This window comes from Heptranchias perlo, chromosome 3 (genome assembly GCF_035084215.1).
Source record: "Heptranchias perlo isolate sHepPer1 chromosome 3, sHepPer1.hap1, whole genome shotgun sequence".
Classification (NCBI taxonomy): Eukaryota; Metazoa; Chordata; class Chondrichthyes; order Hexanchiformes; family Hexanchidae; genus Heptranchias; species Heptranchias perlo.
The window spans coordinates 76,697,867-76,723,791 of record NC_090327.1 but is presented as its reverse complement, the minus strand read 5'-3'; the positions used below and the strand labels follow the sequence as shown (position 1 = coordinate 76,723,791).

Genomic DNA, 25,925 nt, shown 5'->3' with positions numbered 1-25,925 from the left:
CTGCAGCTGGACACACTTCCCGCAGGTGAAGGAATCAGGGATACAGGAAGGATCCCTGAATTCCCACATCCCACAAGATTGGTTGTATTTAATTTTTACTTTGGCATTTGTTTGACACAGGTGTATGTGTTTGTGTTGGAGTGTTTATGTATTCAGAAGTTTAACCTTTTCTGTCCCTCTCACTGTCACATTTTCAACAGCTGCAGTGCATTCCTATCCTATTGATGACTTTAGAGCTTGCAGCACTAATGCAGCTGTAGCAACCCAAAACAACTATTATTTTCAGAGGCAGGTGTGGTATAATGTGCCATTTTGTGGATAACTGATAACTACTTGCACTTATGTAGCATATTTAACATAGAAAAATCTCCAAAGACACTTTACAAGGTATAAGTAGAAATAAATGGATTCAGCAAAAATAAGAGATTAGGAGAGGTGGTCAAATGCTTGGTTAAGGAAGGCTTTGGAGAGGGAGGTGGAGAGACAGAGTGGTTTATGCATGGAATTGTGAAGTGTGGGGCCTAGGTGGCTGAAGACACAGCTGCCAATAGTGGGGCAAAGATGGGGGTGGGGTGGGGAAGCATGCACAAAAGACCAGAGTTGGAGGAGACTTTGAGGTTCGGGGTGTTGTAGGGCTGGAGAGATAAGGCCATAAAGGGGTTTCAGCTTGAGGATCAGAATTTTAAATTGGGGGACCAAGAGCCAATATAGCCAAGTGAGGACGAGTGATAAGTGAATGAACTGGGTGCAAGATAGGATACAGGCATCGGAGTTCTGGATGAGCTGAAGTTTACGGGAGGTGGGGGAATGAGAGACCAGCCAGGTGAGCATTGGAGTAGTCGAGTCTGGAGGTGACAAAGGCATGGATGAGTGTTCAGCAGTAGATGGCCTGAGGAAGGGGCAGAAGTGGGTGATGTTAGAGGTGGAAGTAAATGGTCTTTCTGACTGAATAAAATCAAAGTTTATGGGGGTCTGAGCATCAGCTGATGCTAGTTAAAACTATCTGGTTCTGCCCCATCGATATGCAATCCACAAAACAAAAGTTTGGACACCCCTGAACTGAAGGGGAGGTTAGAACAAATTCTTTTCAAAGGAGGTAATTAGAATATGAAATTTTCTGCCACAAACCATTGTTGAAACAGTGTCTATGAATTCTTTTAAAAGGGAATTACAGTGGAACCCACTTAATTGTAACTGCTCGGGATAACCCAACAAATTGCAATAATATCGGCACCTAAAAAAAAACGAACTTGTCTAGGCTTCAAGGGCTGGAATGCCAGTATGCCTGTATGTGGCCTATGGTTGCAGGTTGAACACTGCTGCTTTAGGTAGTTTCCACTGATTTTATTTAATAATGCTTTTGGAAATATCTGAGAGAAAGACCATCCTGTATGCACATTTGAGCCCCTGCCATCTCTGTTTCACAGCCAAGCAGCAATTGTTGCAGTTATTGCAGTTGAAGAGGGTACCTCACGAGTATTTTATGGTAACACTACACTTTGATTGGCAGAGGATTCCATGTGCTTTCAAAAAAACAGACAAATCTTCATCCATTTGAGGGTAGTAAAGTGACATACGGAGCATTGTAGTGAGAGTAAATTGAACCTGTTTGGATGTTAAGCCATACAAAACCCGTAGAGGTTAAAGGGTCTTGTATCATGCTGTTGTGAAATAAGACAAAGTTGGGATAAGAACATATGAATTGCAGTTGGATGGACTGTAGATTTGAATGTTGCCTTTTCAGCTGTGGGACCTGGGTTTGAAATTGGCCTAAAATGATGAATAAAAGTTTTCTTCTTGTCCCTGTAAGCATTCTGTATTTTTTACTGAGAAACCTAGGTCAAGGCCCACCCACTGTGTTAGGGCACCACCTAGGATGAAAACAGCAGGAGCGATGAAGTAAATCAAATAATGGTGTGATGCCAATGTTATGTTAAAAACCTGCAACTTGTAGGAGAAACGGTGTTTGGGGACAGATGCTGATCCATATCTCTCAGCTGTCTACAATTGGGCACTAATTTGACAATTTCACTTTGGTTACTGGGATAGCTGGTGTCAAATGGAAATTTCACACATTGCCGAGATGGGGTGGGTGTTGCCCTTGAGGCTGGAGTTAAGGCACATTTCGGGGCAGAGTCGTGGGAGCTTTACTCTTGCTTGAAAACGCTCCATTGTCATCTCATCTTGATCAGTGCAGTCATTCAGCAAAAAATACAAACTTGTATGGCATTCTAGAAGTATAATCAAACCAATGTATTGAGCTGGAGCCTCCTCAGCATTGTATTATACGTATTACATTTTCTTGGAAGGAAGCATTTATTGTATATCTGATTCAGATGTGTTTTTATATGTTGCAGAACCACTTGAAGAAACTACTTTGTTTATTTTAATTATATTGGTTTCTATGGCAGCCAGAAAAAATGTATTTCTATTTGCTTTTTATATTAACGAGTGCATATTTGCTGGAATTAATTATGGACTTTCAGCAGAGAGACAGTGGCCATTAAGCCCATAGTGTGCGGACAGCAAATGTTGCTGCTACATTTAAAAAGGGAGATAGAACAAGTCCAGTGAACTATAGACCAGTTAACTTAATGTCTGTGGTAGGAAAGATAATGGAATCTTTACTCAAAGATGTAATAGAAAAATATCTAGAGAACAAAAATATAGTAAAGAATAGTCAACACTGATTTCAGAAGGGCGTGTCATGCTTGACCAACTTTATTGAATTCTTTGAAGAAGTAACAGAAAGAGTAGACAAAGGTAATGTAGTAGATGTAATATATTTGGATTTTCAAAAAGCCTTCAATAAGGTGCAGCATTGTAGACTCGGCTAAGTTTCAGAAAATGAGTCGGGCTTCAAAACATTAACAGAGTAGGGCTTAAGGGTAGCTACTCAGACTGGCAAAAGGTGGGAAGTGGTGTTCCACAGGGATCGGTGCTAGGACCACTGTTGTTCACCATTTACATTAACGATTTGGACTCAGGAATCGGAAGTACAATTTCAAAATTTGTGGACGACACCAAATTGGGTGTAGTTAATTCAAAGGGGGAATGCGTCAAAATGCAAGAGGACATTAATAAACTTGCAGAATGAGCATATAATTGGCAAATGAATTTAAATATAGATAAGTGTGAGGTGGTGCATTTTGGTAGGAAGAATAAGGAGACCACATACTGCTTGGATAATAGTCTAAACGGGATAGAGGAGCAAAGGGATCTGGGGTACTGATACACAAATCACCTAAAAGTAGTGACACAGGTTAAAAAGGCCATCAAAAAGGCAAATCAAGAATGTGGAATGCACTACCACAAGGAGTTGATTTCTAGAGGGATAGAATTGAAAAGCAAAAAAGTTATATTAAACTCGTATAGAACCTTGGTTAGATCACACTTGGAATATTGTGCACAGTTCTGGTTTCCATATTATAGAAAGAATGTAGAGGCATTGGAGAGGGTGCAAAAAAGATACACGAGGAAGATACCTGAACTAAGAGGATATCCTTATCAGGAAAGGCTGAACAGACTGGGGCTCTTTTTTTTTCTAGAAAAGAGAAGGCTGAGAGGTGACCTGATGGTCTTTAAGATAATAGGGTTGACATAGAGAAAATGTTTCCACTTGTGGGAATGTCCAAAATTAGAGGTCACAAATATAAAATAATCACTTATAAATCCAATAGGGAATTCAGGCGAAACTACTTTACCCAAAGAGTGGTAAGAATGTGGAATGCACTACCACAAGGAGTTGTTGAGGCAAATAGCATAGATACATTTAAGAGGAATCTAGATAAGCACATTGTGGGGGTGGGGAGGAAAGGAATAGGAGGGTATGCTGATGGGGTTAGATGAAGTAGGGAGGGAGGAGGCTTGTCGTGGAGCATAAATGCTGGCATAGACCAGTTGGGCCTAATGGCCTGTATCTGTGCTATAGTTTTGATGTAACTCGATGCCTGTGTCTTACCACATCGGAGCAACCTACATTAATCCAATGTCCTGCTAGTTTCCTGTCCCATTTAATATTTTTCTCCAATAATTCTCTCCATTACTGTGAAGAGTCTGTTTCAATAGTCATTTGTGGTAATGCATTCTAATAACTCTGCATGAAAAAGTTCTTCTAACATAGAAACATAGAAAATAGGAGCAGGAGTAGGCCCTTCAAGCCTGCTCTGCCATTCAATATGATCATGGCTGAACCTCCATCTCAATACCGTATTCCCGCTCTCTCCCCATACCCCTTGATGCCTTTTGTGTCTAGAAATCTATCCAGCTCTTTCTTAAATATATTCAGTGACTTGGTCTCCACAGCCTTCTGTGGTAGAGAATTCCACAGGTTCACCACCCTCTGAGTGAAGAAATTTATCCTCATCTCAGTCCTAAATGTCCGACCTCTCGTTCTGGACCCCCCAGCCAGGGGAAACATCCTCCCTGTATCCAGTCTGTCTAGCCCTGTCAGAATTTTATATGTTTCAATGAGATCCCCTCTCATTCTTCTAAATTCGAGTGAATACAGGCCCAGTTGACCCAATCGCTCATACGACAGTCCTGCCATCCCAGGACTCAGTGTGGTGAACCTTCGCTACACTCCCTCTATGGCAAGTATATCCTTTCTTGGGTAAGGAGACCAAAACTGCACACAGTACTCCAGGTGTGGTCTCACCAAGGCCCTGTATGACTGCAGTAAGACATCCTTGTTCCTGTACTCAAATCCTTTTGCAATGAAGGCCAACATAATAGGGTACGGTAGCGTAGTGGTTATGTTATTGGGCTAGTAATCCAGAGGCCTGGACTAAAATCCAGAGTCACGAGTTCAAATCCCGCCACGGCGGCTGGCGAATTTAAATTCAATTAATTAAATAAAAATCTGGAATTAAAATACTAGTATCAGTAATGATAGCCATGAAACTACCGGATTGTCGTAAAAACCCATCTGGTTCACTAATGTCCTTTAGGGAAGGAAACCTGCCGTCCTTACCCGGTCTGGCCTATATGTGACTCCAGACCCACAGCAATGTGGTTGATTCTTAATTGCCCTCTGAAATGGCCTAGCAAGCCACTCAGTTGTAAAAAAAAAAATCTCGCTAGGGATGGGCAATAAATGCCGGCCTTGCCAGCGACGCCCACATCCCGTGAACGAATAAAAAAAAAAATACCATTTGCCTTCCTAACTGCTTGCTGCATGTTTGCTTTCAGTGACTGGTGTACAAGGTCCCTTTGTAAATCAACATTCCCCCTTTAAGTCTCTAGTACGAATGCTAAATTTATTCCAAAATAAATTTAGGCATTTAATTTATCAATTTACCGACCAGAGAAAAAAGGTCTCTTGGTTTTTTTTAACTCTCAAACCTTTTCAAAGTTTTGAACTCTTTTCTATTAGATTTCCTCCATAACCTTCTCTGCTCCATTGGATGCATCCCTAATTTTTTTTACGTCTCATCTCTAGTGAATCTACTTTCCACACTTCCTATGATTTCGCCATTGTCTCTATACTGGGGTACCAAAACTGGACTCTGTACCTCCAACAATGGCCTAACCAATGTATTGTACAAATTCATCATTATCTTGCTTTTGTAATCAGCACCCCAACATACCCAGAATCCCATTTTGTCTTTTCTATGCCCCTTTCCACTTGAAATTCTGCTTTTTAAATAGATATCTATCTGTATCCCTAGATCTCTTTTATTCCACTCTTCTCTCTCCCCCAAAATGCAGTTTTACATTGATCAATGTTAAACCAGATTTGCCACGTATTTGCCCATCTCTTAACCAGTCTATGTCTGCCGTTAGTCTCTCACGTACTGTTTCCCATGCCTCCTAATTTAGTTTGTCAACAGAATTCTGTATTTCCTCCTATGTCCAAATCATTTGTAAAAAGGGAGGTCCCAAAAAAGATTGGGGCATGCTGAAAGTCATATCTTGCCAAAATGAGAAACATCTATTGATTTTCTTTGCTTTCTAACTTATTTATTCCACTTAACCTTTTAATACTGGGTCTTGATCTTCAAGAATCCTCTTACGTGCAACTTTTTGAAAGTTCAAATATATTGTTTCACTTTGTACTCTCGGGGAATTTAGTTAAATAAGTCAAACATTGCCTGCCTTTTACAAATCTATCTTGACTGGTCTTGATTACACTGTACCTTTCTATAAATCTTATGTTACCCTTTGTTATGGTCTTTAGCCAGTTTTCCTAATACTATCATGAGGCTAACTAATTAATTTATAGCTACCTTTCCTTTTTTTTCTTTGCACATAGATGTAACTTTGCCACTCTGCAGTTTGGTACAATTCCTGTTTCCAAAGATGTTTTGGAAAAGTATGTTTGGCATCTTTGCTGTTTCATCCCTAAAGCTCCCTTTGGAGTGTAGGTCATCTGGGCTTGTTGATTATCAATCTTAAGTCCCATAGAAAGAAAGAACTCTCATTTATATAGCACCTTTTCGTGCCCTCATGAGCTCTCAAAGCACAAAACTAATTCATTGGCTGTGAAGCAAACAATTTGCTTCACAGCAAGGCCCCACAAATAGCAAAGGAGATAAATGACCAGTTAATCTGCTTTTTTGCATTGTTGTTTGAGGGATAATGATTGGCTGGGATAATAGTAGAACTCCCTTGATCTTTTGGAAAAATGCCATGGGATCTTTTACATCCACACAAACATGCAGATGAGGCCTCCGTTTAATGTCTCTTCCAAAAGACAGCACTTCTGACAATGCAGATCTCCCTCGGTACTGCATTAAAGTGTCAACCTAGATTATGTACTTCAGTCCTCGAGGGGTACTGGGTTAATATTACATATAGGATTTTCCCTTCCATTTTCATATGTAAATTTTATTTCTTCTTGATTCAAGATATCTCTTATACATTTAATGAATAATAGTGAAGATATTGCTTTGTTTGCTATTCACATGTAGTCAACATAAAATTATAACTAACAAATCAGACAATTAAAGTACCAGTGAGGTTGTCATCTTGACTCTGGTGTGTATTTATTTGAAGTATATAATTGGTGTTCGTGGAAATGCACATCACTACTGGAATGCATATTTTTAACTTAGAGTTTTGATAAATAATTATTTCTATTGTATTTTTCTGCTTCCCTCCCTGGATAATACTCATAGCAGCATTTACTGAGTAACTTTGACACATGCAAGTCATGAACACAAGTTTGTATACAGCAGGAGACTAGATGCTGTAAGTGATTTTTTTTAAATATAAATTTTTAATTTTTTTGTAGCATGCAGTGGAATCCTGATTCAAATTTTCTTAAGTTCACCAATGGCATTAAAGCCTTGCTGTGTTAGAAATATTGTGTGGCAGTCATTCTGATTGAAGAAGCTCAAAAATTATTCTGGTTTTGCTGTTTTATAAAATGTTGCATAATGAATCTACAAATGACCTGTGAAACTGCAGTCTGATTTTGAAGGGTCAAATATATTAACTGTCCATGGATCTAAAAAAGCACATTTACCACCTTGAGTGTTTTTGGAAGATACTTAATGATTAAATTATGTTTTATCTGTAGTTTTGTGTTAACTTTTAAGTATGGCAGACTATTGGTAGCAGAACTTCATCAGTGATTGTTTCCTCTCGGGGATTGTCTGAGCGACAAGAGATGCAACCTACTCGATGGACAAGCTGAGATTCGGAATTTATCATGAGATATTGGGACACAAATCCATGTGCTACCACTTGTGACACAGCATCTTGTGCTATGTTAATAGGCTTCATCCAAAATATATATTTTTTAGAAGATTCAGTAACAATTTTCTTAATTTACTTCTTGCATGGAGGACTGGCTGAAGCTCTATAATGGTGGCAGTGGATGTCCATGATGTTGGTTTTGTTATATAATCTTTATCAGAGGCGAGCACAGCCATATGACCCTAAAGCAGATAAAGAGGCAGTTTGAAAATAAATATATACACACATACACAAATGTAATGCACATGTTTGGTTCGTATTTCACTTTCATAAAACAGCCATATATCAATTAGACCAGCAGGAACATCCCAAAGTAACCACCCATCATGAATTTTACAAATCAGAAATGGGCAGTCAGCATCAGGGATTGATCATAAAAAGGGGACGGCGAAAAGGCAAACCAATTAAATCACTTTTTTGCGTCCTTTCAGCTGCCATCTTGGGTGCTGAAATAAGATTTTTAACATCATAAACATTTTAAAAAAAGACAAGAAATTGATACCATATATACCATGGCATTTTGAGTGTTAGATTTGCTTTTGCATCAGAGGCCTGTGTCTGACTGAGAAGCTTTGAGCCTGTGGCCATGTAGATTCCCAGACATATCCCTGTCAGCTGAAGAGACTATCTGAGCTTGCAGACTAGTGCTCCCTTATATTTGTGTGTACAACCACTAGAAATATTTGATTCACAGGATCATTCACAGAACATGATTTTCTCCTCCCCCACCCGCCCCTTTTTTTCAGGCTATTTTATTTTGTAATGTACTCTTAAGTGATTACAGCAGCATTTTATGTATTCTAAATAGTTAAATCGTCCCTTATTTATGTTTATACTAATGTATACAAACAATGTTTTGGAGATAAGTTCTGGAATTATTCAGGTTTGGAGAGAAGTACTGAATAAAAGTCCTGATTTAAATAGGCATATTTAAGATGTTTTAGTAACATTAAGTACTGTTGTACCTAATGTAACTAGTGGGTTGCTGCAAGGATCAGTGCTTGGGCCTTAAGTGTTTACAATCTATATCAATGACTTACATGAGGGGACCGAGTGTAATGTATCCAAGTTTGCTGACTGTACAAAGCTAGGTGGGAAAGTAAGCTGTGAGGAGGATGCAAAGAGGCTGCAAAGGGATATAGACAGGTTATAGTCTATAGTTTGTAATTTACGAGTGCTTGTGGTTTCAAGGTGCAGCTTGCATCTATTACAATGTAAATTATTTGGGACTGTGGATAAGTGTCTGTTTTTGGGGGGTGTCCATTTATACAGGTTTCACTGTATAAAACCTTTCCAGTCTAACCATTTGAGAAGCTTCTTTTCTAACTCCTGACTAGCAGAAGGTTAGCCTTTGAAGTAAAAGTCTTTAATCTAAAATGCTGTTTCATCACCAGAAACACTGAGTTCAGAACAGAGCATGGACATTTTTTCAAATTATTTTTAACACAAAAAATGCAAACTGCTGATTACAAGTTCTGCTGAGCTCTGATCAGTATTTTGCACCAAAGTGGAAACCTGGTTGTTTCAGACTGTAATTTGCTGCCTTTTACATTGGAACATTTATTGTACGTTGAACAGCAGAGTGAAGAGTCTAGTGCACTACGTACTTAATGTCTCCAAACAGACCACATAACGAAATATGAGACTGTTTTGTATATGATGAAAGGGATTGGGATGTCAAATTCTAGTTCTATTTCTTTAAATGTGGGGGAAAAAAGGTCAAATTTTTATTAGTTTCTGCATAATGTGGCTGCTTCCTGTGGATAAGCAAAAGGCACAATAATCTTGTGCCTTGTATGCAGATGTGTGTAACTATATAGTGCCAGTTCCTTAATTGCTTTGTCACTGTACATTAATAGGAGATTCAAAATTTATATCTGGCACAAATTCTATCGTCATTGCTTGACCTTCCCTCTGGCAATGTTAACTTTCATTGTAGATTAGGGAAATGTCCACAGCAATAAGATTCAAATATAATGGGGCAAAATGATTTCTCTAAGGTATTGATTGGGGTATGTAATAAGAACTTGCATTTACACGGCACCTTTTAATGTAATAAAAACATCTCAAGGTGCTTCACGGGAATGTTCAGACAATATTTGATACAGAGCCACAGAGATATTGGGGCAGAACTTGCTCCCGAAATAACTGAGGAGCTCTGTTTTTAATGGTGAATCGAAGGAGCAAGTTCCTGTGTTTTTATTTGTTCATGGGATGTGGGTGTCGCTGGCAAGGCCGGCATTTATTGCCCATCCCTAATTGCCCTTGAGAAGGTGGTGGTGAGCCGCCGCCTTGAACTGCTGCAGTCCGTGTGGTGAAGGTTCTCCTGCAGTGCTGTTAGGTAGGGAGTTCCAGGTTTTTGACCCAGCGACGATGACGGAATGGCGATATCTTCCCAAGTCGGTATGGTGTGTGACTTGGAGGGGAACATGCAGGTGGTGGTGTTCCCATGTGCCTGCTGCCTTTGTCCTTCTAGGTGGTAGAGGTCGCGGGTTTGGGAGGTGCTGTCGAAGTGACTTGAAGGAGGCGGAGAGGTTTAGGGAGGGAATTCCCGAGCTAAGGGCCTAGGCAGCTGAGGACACGGCCACCAATGGTGAAGTGATGAAAATCAGGAATGCGCAAGAGGCCAGAATTGGAGGAGCGCAATCGGAGGGTTGTAGGGCTGGAGCTAAGGAAGGACCAGGCCATGGAAGGATTTGAACACAAGGATGAGAACTTTAAAATTGAGGCGTTACAGGACCGGGCGCCACTGTAGGTCAGCGAGCATGGGTGATGGGTGAAAGGGACTTGGTGCAAGTTAGGATGCGGGCGGCAGAGTTTTGGATGAGCTCAAGTTTATGAAGGGTGGAGGCCGGCCAGGAGAGCATTGGAATAGTAGAGTCTGGAGGTAACCAGCGCATGGATGAAGGTTTCAGCGGCAAATGAGCTGAGGCAGGGGCGGCGGTGGGCGATATTACGGAGGTGGAAGTAGGTGGTCTTTGAAGGAGCATCTGTCCCAGTGGATTCATATTGGTAAATGAGAATCCTGGTGGATGCCAATGTTAGCCTGGACAGATGGGATAGATCGTAAAATCTTCGCGGAAGAGAGTATGGCTCTGGTTAATGTTTCTAGGAAATCACTGGTGCTGTACCTGAGCACCAAAGGATAACTTATACTATCACAATTATTCAAATAAGGGAGAGGGGCACATACCTGGAATTGTACATCTTCAATGTGACGTGCTCGGTTATTTATATGGGATGTTCACAATTCTTATCTAATGAACCCATGGACAGTAAGATATAGTCGGTGTGAATTTAAAAGCAATATGTAATGCTTTATTAATCTGCTAGAATTATTTAAAATATTAGCTTGGATAAATTATGTAGTAAATATAACTTTGATTTTTAGAATGCACTTGATAATGTTCCATATGAAGTTTTTAAAGAACATTAATGCTTGGTGGAATCACTGACTATTGGAGCTCTTTAGGGTTCCTTCTGGATCCTTCACTAGTCACACTTCTTAACATGATAAATGACTCGGAAAGTATATATAAGCAAATCTGATAATGCCAAACTATGTAGTCATGTGCCAAATACAGGAAGTAATCAGCAATCAAAGAAATTGGGACAAGATAAGCACTTGACAGGGAATGGCAGTGAATTTTAATGTAGATATAAATTAAGTGATACATATTGGAATAGCAAACATGATTACATATACATGATGAAAGGGCATCTATTACTAAATGTGAAAAAATTTAAATGTGATTTATTAATTATTATTCGAAAGGTACCAGTCAATATGCAGGTGTATAAATGCAGCTTTGTTTTTATTTCCCAGATTATAGTTGACACTGCCAAATTCACATTATTGCCCACCCCTAGTTGCCCTGTGGAGGCGGTGGTGGGTCTTCTCCTTGAACGACCTGAGTCCTTGTGATGGTTTTAGCTGGGGAGTTCCAGAATTTTGGTCCAATAATGAAGGAATGGCGATTTTGTGCCCAAGTTAGATGATGTGTGACTTGAAGGTGATAATGCTTCTGTGGTGTTGCTCCTCACATCCCTATTGATGATAGAAGTCACGAGGCTGGGAGGTGCTGTTGAAGTAAGCTGGGTCAGTTGTTGCAGACCATCATGTGGATAGTACATATGCCATCAGTGTGGCGTTGATGGAAGTGATGGATATTATTCAATGTCTGGCGTGCCGATCAAGTAGGCTGTTCTATCCTAGAAGGTGACTAGCTCCTTGTGTTGTGGCTGCACCCACCCAGGTGAGTAGTGAGTATTCCAACATACTCCTGACCTGAGAGACTGACTAGTCAGGAGGTGAGCCACTCATTGAAAAGTAATCAGCAACTGCTGTGCTTTTGTAACCATGGTGTTGATATGGCCGGTTCCATTAAGCTTCTGGTCAGTGGTGATCTCTTATCAACATGGTGGATAGGGAGTGTCTGGATTTGTCTATATGGACTTCCCAGAAAGCATTTGATAACGTTCTGCACAAGAGATTATTAGCAAAAATAAAGCCGATGGAATTGGAAATAACCTTGTGACATGGGTTGTTAATTGATTGGGCGGTAGGATATCGAGAGTATGGATGGAGGCAACGTTATCTTATTGGTAAGATGTGATAAGTGGTGGTTCCCAGGGATCTGTACTGGGGCCTCAGTTTTTCATCATATATATTAATGACTTGGATGAGGGCATAGAGTTGCATATCCAAGTTTGCAGATGGTACTATGTTAAGAGGAACGGTAAGTTGTGTATAGAATCCTAGAAGGTTACAGCACGGAAGGCAGCCATTTGGCCCATCGAGTCAGCGCCAGCTCTATGCATGAGCAATCCAGCTAGTCCCACTGCCCTGCACATTTTTTCGTTTCAAGTACTTATCCAGTTCCCTTTTGAAGGCCATGATTGAATCTGCCTCCACCACTCCCTCGGGCAGTACATTCCGGATCCTAACCACTCGCTGTGTAAAAACGTTTTTCCTCATATCACCTTTGGTTCTTTTGCCAATCATCTTAAATCTATGCCATCTGGTTCTTGACCCTTCTGCCAATGGGGACAGTTTTGCTTTATCTACTCTGTCTAGACCCTTCATGATTTTGAACACCTCTATCAAATCTCCTCAACCTTCTCTGTTCCCAGGAGAACAATCCCAGCTTCTCCAGTCTATCCATGTAATTTAAGTCCCTCATCCCTGGAACCATTCTAGTAAATCTCTTCTGCATCCTCTCTAAGGCTTTCACATCTTTCCTATAGTGTTGGGCCCAGAACTGGACACAATACTCCAGTTGTGGCCAAACCAGTGTTTTATAAAGGTTCATCATGACTTCCTTACTTTTGTGTACTCTGCCTCTATTTATAAAGCCCAGGACCCCATATGCTTTTTTAACAGCTTTCTCAACCTGCCCTGCCACTTTCAACGATTTATGCACATACACTCGCAGATCCCTCTGTTCCTCCACCCCTTTTAGAATTGTACCCTCTAGTTTATATTGCCTCTCCTCATTTTTCCTACCGAAGTGAATCACCTCGCATTTGTCCGCGTTAAACTTCATCTGCCACGTGTCCGCCCGTGCCACCAGAGTGTTTATATCCTCTTGAAGTCTATCGCTATCCTCCTCAGTGTTTACTACCCTTCCAAGTTTTGTGTCATCTGCAAATTTTGAAATTGTGCCCTGTACTTCCAAGTCCAAGGCATTAATATATATCAAGAAATGCAGTGGTCCCAGCATCGACCTCTGGGGAACACTACTGCACACCTCCCTCCAGTCTGAAAAACAACCATTCACTGCTGCACTCTGTGTTTCCTGTCATTTAGCCAATTCTGTATCCATGTTGCTATTGCCCCTTTTATTCCATGTAGATAGGAGCAGGAAGTTACAAAGGGACATAGACAGACTAAGTGAGTGAGTAAAACTATGGCAGATGGAGCTCATTGTGGGGAAGTGTGAGGTTATCCACTTTAGATTCAGGAAAGACAAATCAGAATATTTTCTTAATGGTCGGAGACTAGGAGTTGTAGAGGAGCAAAGCAATTAAGTTATCATGTACACATTACTAAAAGCTAGTGCACAGGTGCAAAATGTAGTCGAAAAGCTTAATAGAATGTTGACCTTTATCTCGAGGGTTGGAATACAAAAGTGAGGAGGTGATGCTTCAGTTGTACAAAGCCCAAGTCAGACCTCACCTGGAGTACTGCGTTCAGCTTTGGGCACTGAACCCCGGGAAAGGTATATTGGCCTTGGGTGAGGTACAGTGCAGATTCACTAGAATGATACCAGGGCTTAAAGGGTTAAGTTATGTGGACAGGTTGCACAAACTTGGCTTGTATTTTATTGAGTTTAGGAAGTTGAGGGGTGATCTAATCAGTGTTTAAAATGATAAATTGATTTGATAGGGTAAATACGGAGAAACTATTTCCTCTGGTGGGGGAGTTCAGAAGAAGGGGACACAATCAAATTAGAGCTGGGCTACTTAAGAGTGAAATCAGGAAGCACTTTTTTACACTAAGGGTAGTTGAAATCTCAAATTCTCTTTCCCCCAAAAGGCTGTGGATGCTGAGTCAATTGAAATTTTCGAAACTGAGATTGATAGATTTTTGTTAGGTTAGGGTATCAAGGAATATGGATCAAAGACTGGTAAATTGAATTGAGGTACAAATCAGCCATGATCCAATTCAATGTTGCAACAGGGTTGAGGGGCTGAATGGCCTAGTCCTGTTTCTATGTTCCCAGGATGTTGATGGTGGGTCACTTGGCAATGGTGGTGCCAATGAAGGTCATGTTGGGCCTTTTTTTTTGCAGGCAATGGCCATTGCCTGTCACTTATGTGGCCTGAATATTACCTGCCATTTGCCAGCCCAAGTCTGGATATTGTTCAGGTCCTGGTAAGGGCTGGCATAGGCTGCTTCTTTTGTTGGAAGAGTTGTGATTGAGGCTGACCATTGTGGAACATCTTTTCTGGCCACTCATGGGCTAAGCAGCTCTGCTCATCTGTGGAGGCCTGAAATGTGCAAGATGTACGGGTGTTCCATGCTCCAGTCCTTCTTGAAGCAGTTCTGCAATATAAACAAACCATAGGTTGAAGCATTTTCCCACTGGAAAGGGGCCCCATTTAGAGTACATATAAAGTTGCAAGTGTAGAGTATTTCAAAAAAAAAAGTTGGCTCGGGACAATTTTTCTGAAAATGACTTTATTCTACATACTGAAATAATTTGAGTTTGGATCAGGAAGAAGTTAAAAGTTCCATGAGACTATAATCCTGATTTTTAGTTTTTAATAATTGTGTGTTTTAATTGCATGGTCTGCATTGCTGCAGATGGTACCCTGCACTTTTCAGCATAAAACTGTTGATCTAGGTATGTGTGTATTTTCTGTAACTGCAGTGTCGAGAAATTCAAACAATGCTGTTACAATTACAATGAACATACTGTATTTCAGATGTATGTTTAATAGTTCAGTTGAGAACTGGCAGAATGTGCTCTTGCATGATGTTGGAGCCCAGATTCCAGTTGAAGGTGGGACTTGAACCTGAGCGCTCAGTGTTATAATCAGAATCTTTTTGGGCACTGCAGTAGATCAAAATTCAGTGATCTTATTCTTCAACAATACAATGTTGACTATAGTAAAGTTGAACCATGAAAACTGGGGTGAGGCCAACTCATGTTATAACACACGTCTTCACAATTGTATTTCTAAGTTGGAAATGATGAACTTGTCAACTAATGTGGATGTTTAAGCAATGAACTTTGGATTTCTGGTATGTACAAATAAGGGAACACAAGAAAAATAGATCCTTTTCATTGAGAAAACTCTATATACTGCAGAGAGATATCATGGGGGAGAAAAGATTTATATAGAAGAAGCTGTAACAGTGTGTTAAGAAATTTTTTTTATGAAGAAAGCTTTTTTTTAGGGTTTGTGCTGATGAGCATCTCGCTGCCAGGTTTTTCCACTCAGCATTGGTATTGAGCATTTCCTGTTAAGCACAGTAAAAGATTGAGGTACTTCACTGCCTTAACCTCAGCACCACAACAGTGCAGTCTCCAGGCGAGATTGACTAGGAATTTCCCCCATCATCTCCCCCCCCCCCCCCCCCCCCCCCCCCCCCAACCCTACTGCACTAGTGTGGCATTTTTGTTTTACACATCAGTCATGCTTATAGCTTAAGTGTCAATTAATTCAGAATTCAAGATGTATGCTGTGAAATAACAGGGTCTATTGACAACACTGTCAGCCAATGAGTTGGAGGCGGAGCGGGACTTGCAGGAAACAGGCTATTTACTCGGTAAGCAGTCTATTTAAACAGCGCACTACAGCAAACTACCTACAGTTTATTTAGAGTCTCTAAGAAGTACAGTAAATAGAACTCATGACCCAAATTACAGCAACGTCTCCCGATAAAAGCAGGGTGATTTCTCCAGCAAACTGCAGTGAGTGGAGGATGGTTATGTGCATAAAATCAAACCCAGCCACTTAACAGCAGTGTAGTCTCCAGGCAAGATTGACGGGGGAATTACCCAATTATCTCCATTCTGGCCGGGAATAGTGGTGTCACTATATGCAGCCATGAAATAATACCCACTAGGTACGCAAGCTTATCTCACCCCAGAGCCTGAGTTGGTAGAAATGATTTTCATGCTAAGCCTGGGCTTCATTCGCACATGGGTTCCATGACCTGAAAAGATGGTATGCTGACCTCAGAGCTACCTAGTACATCCTAAACTTCATTCTAATGCTTTGATATAACAAATCCCATGATGGTTTTATAGTTTTGTGCAATTTGTTCTTTAGTGTTTGTTTCGAAGGGGTAAATCATTATTGCAATAATTGAAGGATTGGATTGGTAATGTATAATTTTGATGTTAAATATTGTTACATTTGCTTTTTTGGCAGTGAGGATAATGTCTGAAGATTGTCAATCATATTGCAACCGAAATGCCCTAGGGGTGTTTTTGGAGTAAGGCCAAGGTATGTTAAAAGTGTGACATTTTTTCCAGAATGTTTTTAACTGTTCAGAGTTCATAATACTCCAAAATATCAATGTGCCTTTTTTTGTCACTGGTTCATAATACCTGTAGTGAAATAGGAAGAACGAACTTGCATTTATACAGTACCTTTCACATCCTTGGGACATTCCAAAGTGATTTGCAGCCAATAAAGTACTTTTGAAGGTGTCACCATATAGGCAAACATGGCAGAATTTGGGAACAGCAAGGTTGTGTGAATGAAAATGAGAAAAATGACTAGATAATCTGTTTTAGAGGTGGTGATTGAAGGATAAATGTTGGCTAGGATATTGAGAGCTTTTCTGCTCTTTGAATAATGCCATGGGATCTTCTACATCATCTGAGGGTTTAACGCCTCATCTGAAAGATGGCCCCTCCAACAGTGGAGCACTTCCTCAATACTACACTGAATACAGATTGTGTTGTATGTTTTTATATAATTGAAACACTATAGAAAAATATAACACAATGTCTTATTATGATGTAGGAACATAGGAACAGGAGTAGGCCATTCAGCCCCTCGTGCCTGCTCCGCCATTTGATAAGATCATGGCTGATCTGTGATCTAACTCCATATACCCGCCTTTGGCCCATATCCCTTAATACCTTTGGTTGCCAAAAAGCTATCTATCACGGATTTAAATTTAGCAATTGAGCTAGTATCAATTGCCGTTTGCGGAAGAGAGTTCCAAACTTCTACAACCCTTTGTGTGTAGAAATATTTTCTAATCTCGCTCCTGAAAGGTCTGGCTCTAATTTTTAGACTGTGCCCCCTACTCCTAGAATCCCCAACCAGCGGAAATAGTTTCTCTTTATCCACCTATCTGTTCCCCATAATATCTTATAAACTTCGATCAGATCACCCCTTAACCTTCTCAACTCCAGAGAATACAATCCTAATTTGTGTAATCTCTCCTCGTAACTTAACCCTTGAAGTCCGAGTATCATTCTAGTAAACCTACGCTGCACTCCCTCCAAGGCCAATATGTCCTTCTGAAGGTGCGGAAGGCCATTCAGCCCCTCGTGTAATGTTTTTAAATAATAGAAGCATTGGATTTTGTATCTTAGAGTTTATATAGCTTGGATGTTCTCATTGGAAATTTTTTTTAAAACCATGAGCAAATTTTAATCAAATTCAGATCTGATTTGTACTTCATATCTTATGGAATTTTACCCCATTTTGTAGTCTCCTATGTTGTAATTAGCATGCTAGCAGATAGACTCTTTGGCTTTGTTTTATATGAGCAGACTACAGTGTAGCTTTTGAATCACACAATTATCTTAGTTAAAAAGAAACTTTTTAAACAATTCCATAAAGAAGCCATAGGAATTTTCAATTACTCTGCTGATTATGATTGTTAGAGGATCTGTCTGATCAGCAAGTCTAAAGGATTTGTGTAGCTAGCTTGTCGGATATCATCACGGACAGATGACAGAGGAGATAAGCTGCTGCTTGCCTCCCTCAGTACGTGCTCTGGTTTACTTCACTGCAGCAGTGGTTGGTTTAAGGTTGTCTGCTCAGTGTTGACTTTGTATTAAATACTTATGAGGGTGGAAATAGAGATTTTCTTTACATCAGACTGCTAAAAGGCAGCAATGAAGGTAATACTGATTTCATGATTTTTTAAAAATTAAGGTCAGGATTCAGTTTGAGTTTCTTGGCAAAGTTCCACTTTCCACATGTAGCATCTTTTGTGTAGTAGTCATTTTTTCTTGTTGTCAGAGAGCACAATTCAACACATAGAGCTAATAAATAGTCACTTGAATTCCTAGTTGAAGAGCCTTCATTATCAAACTTGATATCCATTCAGAATTGATCACTATAATTACCAGGCTAAGTCATTACATTGAGTGTACACCCTGGTAACTTCAATGTTGTGAATATTAGAATCCCACTCAGGATATCCAACTTTGATGCCACCCAAGAACAGCTACCCTCAATGGCTGACGTTTGTTTATTCTTGGCTGAGCCTCTGCTTCATCTTGGGGCTAAGTTAAATTGGCAAGGAGAACGACTCCATGCTGCAAAGTGTGCCTCCTGTTGGCTTACATTAAGTGGTTTTGAAAGCAGTTGTGGAGAAGTCCAGGTGGTCTTACCATATGGGCTAAAATGAGACCAGATGGAGAAGTCAGAACGGGAATAAAAATCTAAGTATTAGAAAAGCAGAAATCAATTTACTTAGATATTTGAAAATACACACAAAAACTGTGTGTGTGTGTCCAATTCCAGGATTTTGCCTTTCTGCCTGTTCCCATGAATTGCCAGCATTAAAGAGTTAAAGGAATAGCACCTGTTAGTAGAATTTCTTCATTTTAATGACTGACAGAAAATGATTGGATTAATAGATATACTTTTTAAGGATTCAACGCTAGTCCCTTCAAGGAAGTCCAAAATATTAATTTGTTTTCTGTATGGTCCATTTTGAATTGTTCACACATGATAAGCTTCAAGATTAGGGAAGTTAAATCGTTACACAATTTGTTGAAACTCAGTCGATAGTGTGTGTACCAGGCTTCCCTTTTTTGATTATGTAACAGCTGAAATTGATCAAATTACAATTCTTAGTTTCATTGTGTGGAACATAGTACTGAGAGTTACCGTACCAACTTGAAAGTAGTCAGTAAAATGTCTTACAACGGGCTTCCATGCCTCCCGGTGAACAAAAACTGCGCTGAATCATGTTGAGCCTTCCTGGTCTGCTTGGTTCATTATCACACTAGGCTTTTTTAAAAAGAACATTTCTTCTGTTCAGGAATACAGTACTTGCTGCAGCATTCCACGATCTCAACTACAAACTTAAATGCAGGTGAAATGGCTGGTTGAAGAATGGAATGAAACTTAAAATCATCTTATTCATGCTCAAAAGAATTTTGCATTAAAGCAAGTCATTTATTCAGTGAAAGATTTTCTATACACTTCACTTAAAAAAAAAAGTGAGCTCCTTATAATGAATGATCATTAGTCTCTGCACTTGAAGGTGTCTTTCTATTGACAAGTCATATATATTGATAAATTTAATAAATTCAAGTTTCACTCCATTCTTCAGCCAGTCATTTGACTTGCATTTAGTTTCTAGTTGAGACCAAGAAATGTTACAGCAAGTACTGTATACCTGCACATACACAACAAACATTACCATTTGGTCATTGGGTCTGATGCCTAGCGTGGTACTGAACCATTTTTTTCCAATCAAAAGCCCTAGCAAAACAGATCAGTGGGAAAACCTTCCAGTGGTTGGTGTCATACTGACATGCAGGAAGATGGTCATGATTGGCAAGAAGGCAAATCATTTGCAGTCCCAGGAGATCACTAACTGAGTTCCTATGGCAACGTCCCAGGCCTAACCATTTTCGTCTGCTTCATCAATGACCTTCCCTCTGCCATAAGGACAGGAGTGGGGATGTTTGCTGATGATTCTGGAACATAAGAAATAAGAGCAGGAGTAGGCTATCCGGCCCCTTGAGCCTGCTCCGCCATTCAACAAGATCATGGCTGATCTTCGACCTCAACACCATTTTCCTGCACCATCCCCATATCCCTTGATACCTTTCAATATCTAGAAATTTATCGATCTCTGTTTTGAATGCACTCAATGACTGAGCCTCCATAGCCCTCTGGGGTAGAGAATTCCAAAGATTCACCACCCTCTGAGTGAAGAAATTTCTCCTCGTCTCAGTCCTAAATGGCCTGCCCCATATCCTGAGACTGTGACCCTTGGTTCTAGACTCCGCAGCCAGGGGAAACATCCTCCCTGCATCTACCCTGTCGAGCCCTGTAAGAATTTTGTATGTTTCAATGAGATCACCTCTCATTCTTCTAAATCCGAGAGAATACAGGCCTAGTCTACTCAAACTCTCCTCATACGACAATCCCGCCATCCCAGGAATCGGTCTGGTGAACTTTCATTGCACTCCCTCTATGGCAAGTATATCCTTTCTTAGGTAAGGAGACCAAAATTGTACACACTGCTCCAGGTGCAGTCTCACCAAGGCCCTATATAATTGCAGAAAGACATATTTACTCCTGTACTCAAATCCTCTTGTAATAAAGGCCAACATACCATTTCCTTCCTAATTGCTTGCTGCACCTGCATGTTAGCGTTCAGTGACTCATGTACAAGGACACCAAGGTCCCTTTGAACATCAACATTTCCCAATCTTACACCATTTAAAAAACGCTCTGCATGTCTGTTTTTCTGGATATCTTCACATTTTTCCACATTATATTCCATCTGCTATGTTCTTACCCACTCACTTAGCCTGTCTATAACCCCCTGTAGCCTCTTCACATCCTCCTCACAACTCTCATTCCCACCTAGTTTTGTCATCAGCAAACATGGAAATATTACATTTGGTCCCCTCATCTAAATCATTGATATAGATTGTGAATAGCTGGGGCCCAAGCACCGATCCCTGCGGTACACCACTAATCGCAGTCTGCCAACCTGAAAAAGACCCGTTTATTCCTCCTCTCTGTTTTCTGTCTGTTAATCAATTCTCAATCCATGCCAGTATATTACCCCAAATCCTTGTGCTCTAACTTTGTTCACCAACCTCCTGTGTGGGACGTTATCGAAAGCCTTCTGAAAATCCAAATACACCATCCACTGGTTCCCCCTTATCTATTCTACTAGTTACATCCTCAAAGAACTCCAATAGGTTTGTCAAACATGATTTCCCTTTCATAAATCCATGTTGACTCTGCCAAATCCTATTATTATTTTCTAAGTGTCCTGTTATCACATCCTTAGATTCTAGCATTTTCCCTACTACTGATGTCAGGATAACATGTCTATAGTTCCCTGTGTTCTCTCTCCCTCCTTTCTTAAATAGTGGGGTGACATTTGCTACCCTCTAAAAGCTGAGTCATAAATGTGATGCACTATTCACCACTTAGAGTCATAGAGTCATACAGCACGGATAGAGGCCCTTCGGCCCATCGTGTCCGCGCCGGCCATCAGCCCTGTCTACTCTAATCCCATATTCCAGCATTTGGTCCGTAGCCTTGTATGCTATGGCATTTCAAGTGCTCATCCAAATGCTTCTTGAATGTTGTGAGGGTTCCTGCCTCCACAACCCTTTCAGGCAGTGAGTTCCAGACTCCAACCACCCTCTGGGTGGAAAAGTCCTTTCTCAAATCCCCTCTAAACCTCCCGCCTTTTACCTTGAATCTATGTCCCCTTGTTATAGAACCCTCAACGAAGGGAAAAAGCTCCTTAGTATCCATCCTATCTGTGCCCCTCATAATTTTGTACACCTCAATCATGTCCCCCCTCAGCCTCCTCTGCTCCAAGGAAAACAAACCCAATCTTCCCAGTCTCTCTTCATAGCTGAAGCGCTCCAGCCCTGGTAACATCCTGGTGAATCTCCTCTGCACCCTCTCCAAAGCGATCACATCCTTCCTGTAGTGTGGCGACCAGAACTGCACACAGTACTCCAGCTGTGGCCTAACCAGTGTTTTATACAGCTCCATCATAACCTCCTTGCTCTTATATTCTATGCCTCGGCTAATAAAGGCAAGTATCCCATATGCCTTCTTTACCACCTTATCTACCTGTTCCGCCGCCTTCAGGGATCTGTGAACTTGCACACCAAGATCCCTCTGACCCTCTGTCTTGCCTAGGGTCCTCCCATTCATTGTGTATTCCCTTGCCTTGTTAGTCCCTCCAAAGTGCATCACCTCGCACTTTTCCGGGTTAAATTCCATTTGCCACTGTTCCGCCCATCTGACCAACCCATCTATATCGTCCTTCAGACTGAGGCTATCCTCCTCGCTATTTACCACCCTACCAATCTTTGTATCATCAGCGAACTTACTGATCATACCTTTTACATTCATATCCAAGTCATTAATGTAGACCACAAACAGCAAGGGCCCCAGCACCGATCCCTGTGGTACCCCACTGGCCACAGGCTTCCAGTCACAAAAACAACCTTCGACCATCACCTTCTGCCACTAAGCCAGTTTTGTATCCAAAGTGCCAAGGCACCCTGGATTCCATGGGCTCGTACCTTCTTGACCAGTCTCCTGTGGGGGACTTTATCGAAGGCCTTACTGAAATCCATGTATACCACATCCACTGCGTTACCCTCATCCACACGCCTAGTCACCCCCTCAAAAAATTCAATCAAATTAGTCAGACATGATCTTCCCTTGACAAAGCCATGTTGACTATCCCTGATTAATCCTTGCTTCTCCAAGTGGAGACTAATTTTGTCCTTCAGAATTTTTTCCAATAATTTTCCTACCACTGATGTTAGGCTCACTGGCCTGTAGTTCCCTGGTTTTTCCCTACTCCCCTTCTTGAATAATGGTATTACATTAGCGGTTCTCCAGTCCTCTGGCACATCCCCTGTGGCCAGAGAGGTTCTGAATATATGTGTCAGAGCCCCCGCAATCTCCTCCTTTGCCTCACACAGTAGCCTGGGATACATTTCGTCCGGGCCTGGGGATTTATCCATTTTTAGGCCTGCTAAAACCGCCAATACCTGCTCCCGCTCGATGTTAATATGTTCGAGTATATCACAGTCCCCCTGCCGTATTTCTATGTCTACATCGTCCTTCTCCATAGTGAAAACAGATGCAAAAAATTCATTTAGAACCCCTCTTACATCTGCCGGCTCCACACACAGATTGCCATTTTTGTCCCTAATGGGCCCTATTTTTTCCCTAGTCATCCTCTTACCCTTAATATACTTATAAAACATCTTAGGATTTTCCTTTATTTTGCTCGCCAGTGTTATTTCATGGCCCCTCCTTGATCTCCTAATTTCTTTTTTAAGTATCCCCCTGCACTTTTTGTACTCCTCTAGGGCTTCCTCCGTCTTTAGCCTTTTGTATCTGCCAAAAGCCCTCCTTTTTTCCCTAATCCATTCTCGTATATCCCCTGACATCCAAGGTTCCCTGGAGTTCTTGGAACCACCCTTGACCTTTACGGGAACATGTTGCCATTGTATGGTCTCAATCTCCCTTCTGAAAGACTCCCATTGCTCCGATGCAGATTTTCCTACAAGCAGCTGATCCCAGTCCATTTTGGCCAGATCCTGCCTTATCCTATTAAAATCGGCCTTCCCCCAATTTAGAACCTTTATTTCCGGCCCCTCCCTGTCCTTTTCCATGACCACCTGGATAGGTGCAGCCAGAGCAACATTCGAGAAGCTCAACACCATTCAGGACAGAGCAGTCCACTTGATTGGCACCCCTGCCACAGAATTCAGTAATCACCCGCTTCATCAGCAGAGTGTGACTGCAGCATGTACTACTTACAGCGTATTGTAGCAACTTGCCAAGCTTACTTTGACAGCACCTTCTGCCATGCGACCTCAACCACCAAAAAAGAAAAGAGCAGCAATATCATAGGAACCCCCATCACCTCCAAGTTGTACACTATTCTGACTTGGACATGTATCACTGTTCCTTCATTGTTGCTGGGTCAGTATACTGGAATTCTCTACCTAGCACCATCACCTACACTACACTAGTGCCATGGGTACTTTAATATGTACCTAAACTGGTCGTCAGTTTGTCAGACCTTGATTTGATGTCTCATTTTAAGAACAGCACCGTCAACAGTGAAGCACTTCCTCTGTACTGCACTGGAGTGCCAGCTTATTGGAACAATTGAAGGAGAAGGCCCACCACCTTAAGGTAACTAGGGATAGTAAAAAAAAAAATGTGGCCCTGCCAGTGTCACCCACATCCTGAGTACAAATTAAAAGAATACCACCAACCAGGAATGTCCCAGATTTGATCCCTGACGTGATCTGTGCTATGTTAATTGTTAGTTCAGGTGACAGTGGGAAAACTAAATTGGCCTCAGCACATGTGCTTTGGGTGGGAGTGGAGAACAGCTAGTTCCTGGTTCCAATGTTATACAGTGAACACTGGAGGTTCACCTGTGTGCTGTTGGATGAGGACCGAACTCTGACGCAACGTTCCCTCACAATTGAAAAACCTGCTGGCACTCATTATTTAGGCTGACTGATGAAGAATGGCAACTTGAATGAGAACGTTTGGTGGAATGGTGATCATTTACCTTCAGGAGTGGAACAGACGAGTGGAAGGGGAAAAATGTCTCCAGAGGTCTGGTCTTTTCAGGGGATGCCCTTGTTTTCTATATTGCATACTTCTGTCTCGTTTAGCATTGCATGTTTGTATACAAATCTAATAAATTGGAAATCATTCCAGTGTGTTTGTCTGTCTATAATGGATTACGCTAAGTGTGAAAGTACGTCAGAAAATATTTTTAGGTTGGGAACAACACCTGAGTATCTTATCTACTTAACTGGGACTGATTGCTTAAACTCAGCATATAGGTACTATGTTTAATATGCAATCTGCAGCTTCAATCTTCCTACTAGTCTGGTAAGCGGGACAGGAGGTTCTTAGTCTTTTTTTTTACATAATTCGACTGGTCAAAATTGGGAAGTAATTTTGATTCTTCTATGCTTCTGACTGAAAAAAAAATCAAATCCTGCCTGACCTCTTGACTGATTTCAACTCTGTCCTCGTAATATTTTTGGCTCAAATACCAGTATTGCAAGATGTTTTTTGCAAAAAAGCCAGGAGATCAAGACTATTAAATACTTATTTGCTACTGCAATGAACCAGTATAACAAGGGTACCCGGTCCTTTTTTTTTCTTGTGTTTTCTCCCTTTCCTTAAAAAAAACTTGCAGTTTTTTAGCACCTCATCACATTTCCCAAAGATAATGTAGTGTTTGAGGGGAGTGTAGGCAAGGACACCTGAAGGACTCCCTACTCTTCAAATCATGCTACAGGTACTTTCATGTCCACCTGAACTGTTTCTCAGTTTGCAAGGCCTTGATTTAATGTCTCATCTGAAAGACAGCACCTTCAACAGTGAAGCACTCCTTCTGTACTGCACTGGCATGCCAGCCTAGATTACATTCTCAAGTTCCAGACTTAATTTTTGTTGTGATATGGTTCCATGGGTCCCAGTTATCTTCCAGTACCTCACCTTAGTGGCTGCTATTCATTGGTGAGCCCTGATGGCGTTGGCAGGTTATTTGATTGATTAGCAATCATTAGTGTGAATTTTCTGGATAGTTTTCTCCTTTATAACCCAGGGATGCTGGCTGAAATCTGCTAATCACACCTTCCTCAACTGCTTGGTTCAACTATTAACTGGATAAACTCACAGCCATCGGGGGGATCCTCTAGTGAGTGGCTTAATTCTTGTCGTTGATTAAAGTTGTACAACTA

At 41.0% G+C, this 25,925-nt stretch overlaps 1 protein-coding gene across 9 annotated transcripts in view; it reads left to right on the top strand.

Annotated features, from left to right (window-relative positions):
* The window catches only part of ncoa2 (nuclear receptor coactivator 2), a 280,623-nt gene that overhangs the window by 71,491 nt on the left and 183,207 nt on the right, over positions 1-25,925 (top strand). For 8 of the 9 annotated variants that reach the window (XM_067980351.1, XM_067980354.1, XM_067980349.1 and 5 more), the window contains exon 2: positions 16,588-16,662. The exons of the other annotated variant lie outside the window; for it this stretch is intronic. The gene's annotated coding sequence lies outside the window, so the exon portion shown is untranslated. The remainder of the gene's footprint in view (positions 1-16,587; positions 16,663-25,925) is intronic. 9 annotated transcript variants of the gene reach the window in all.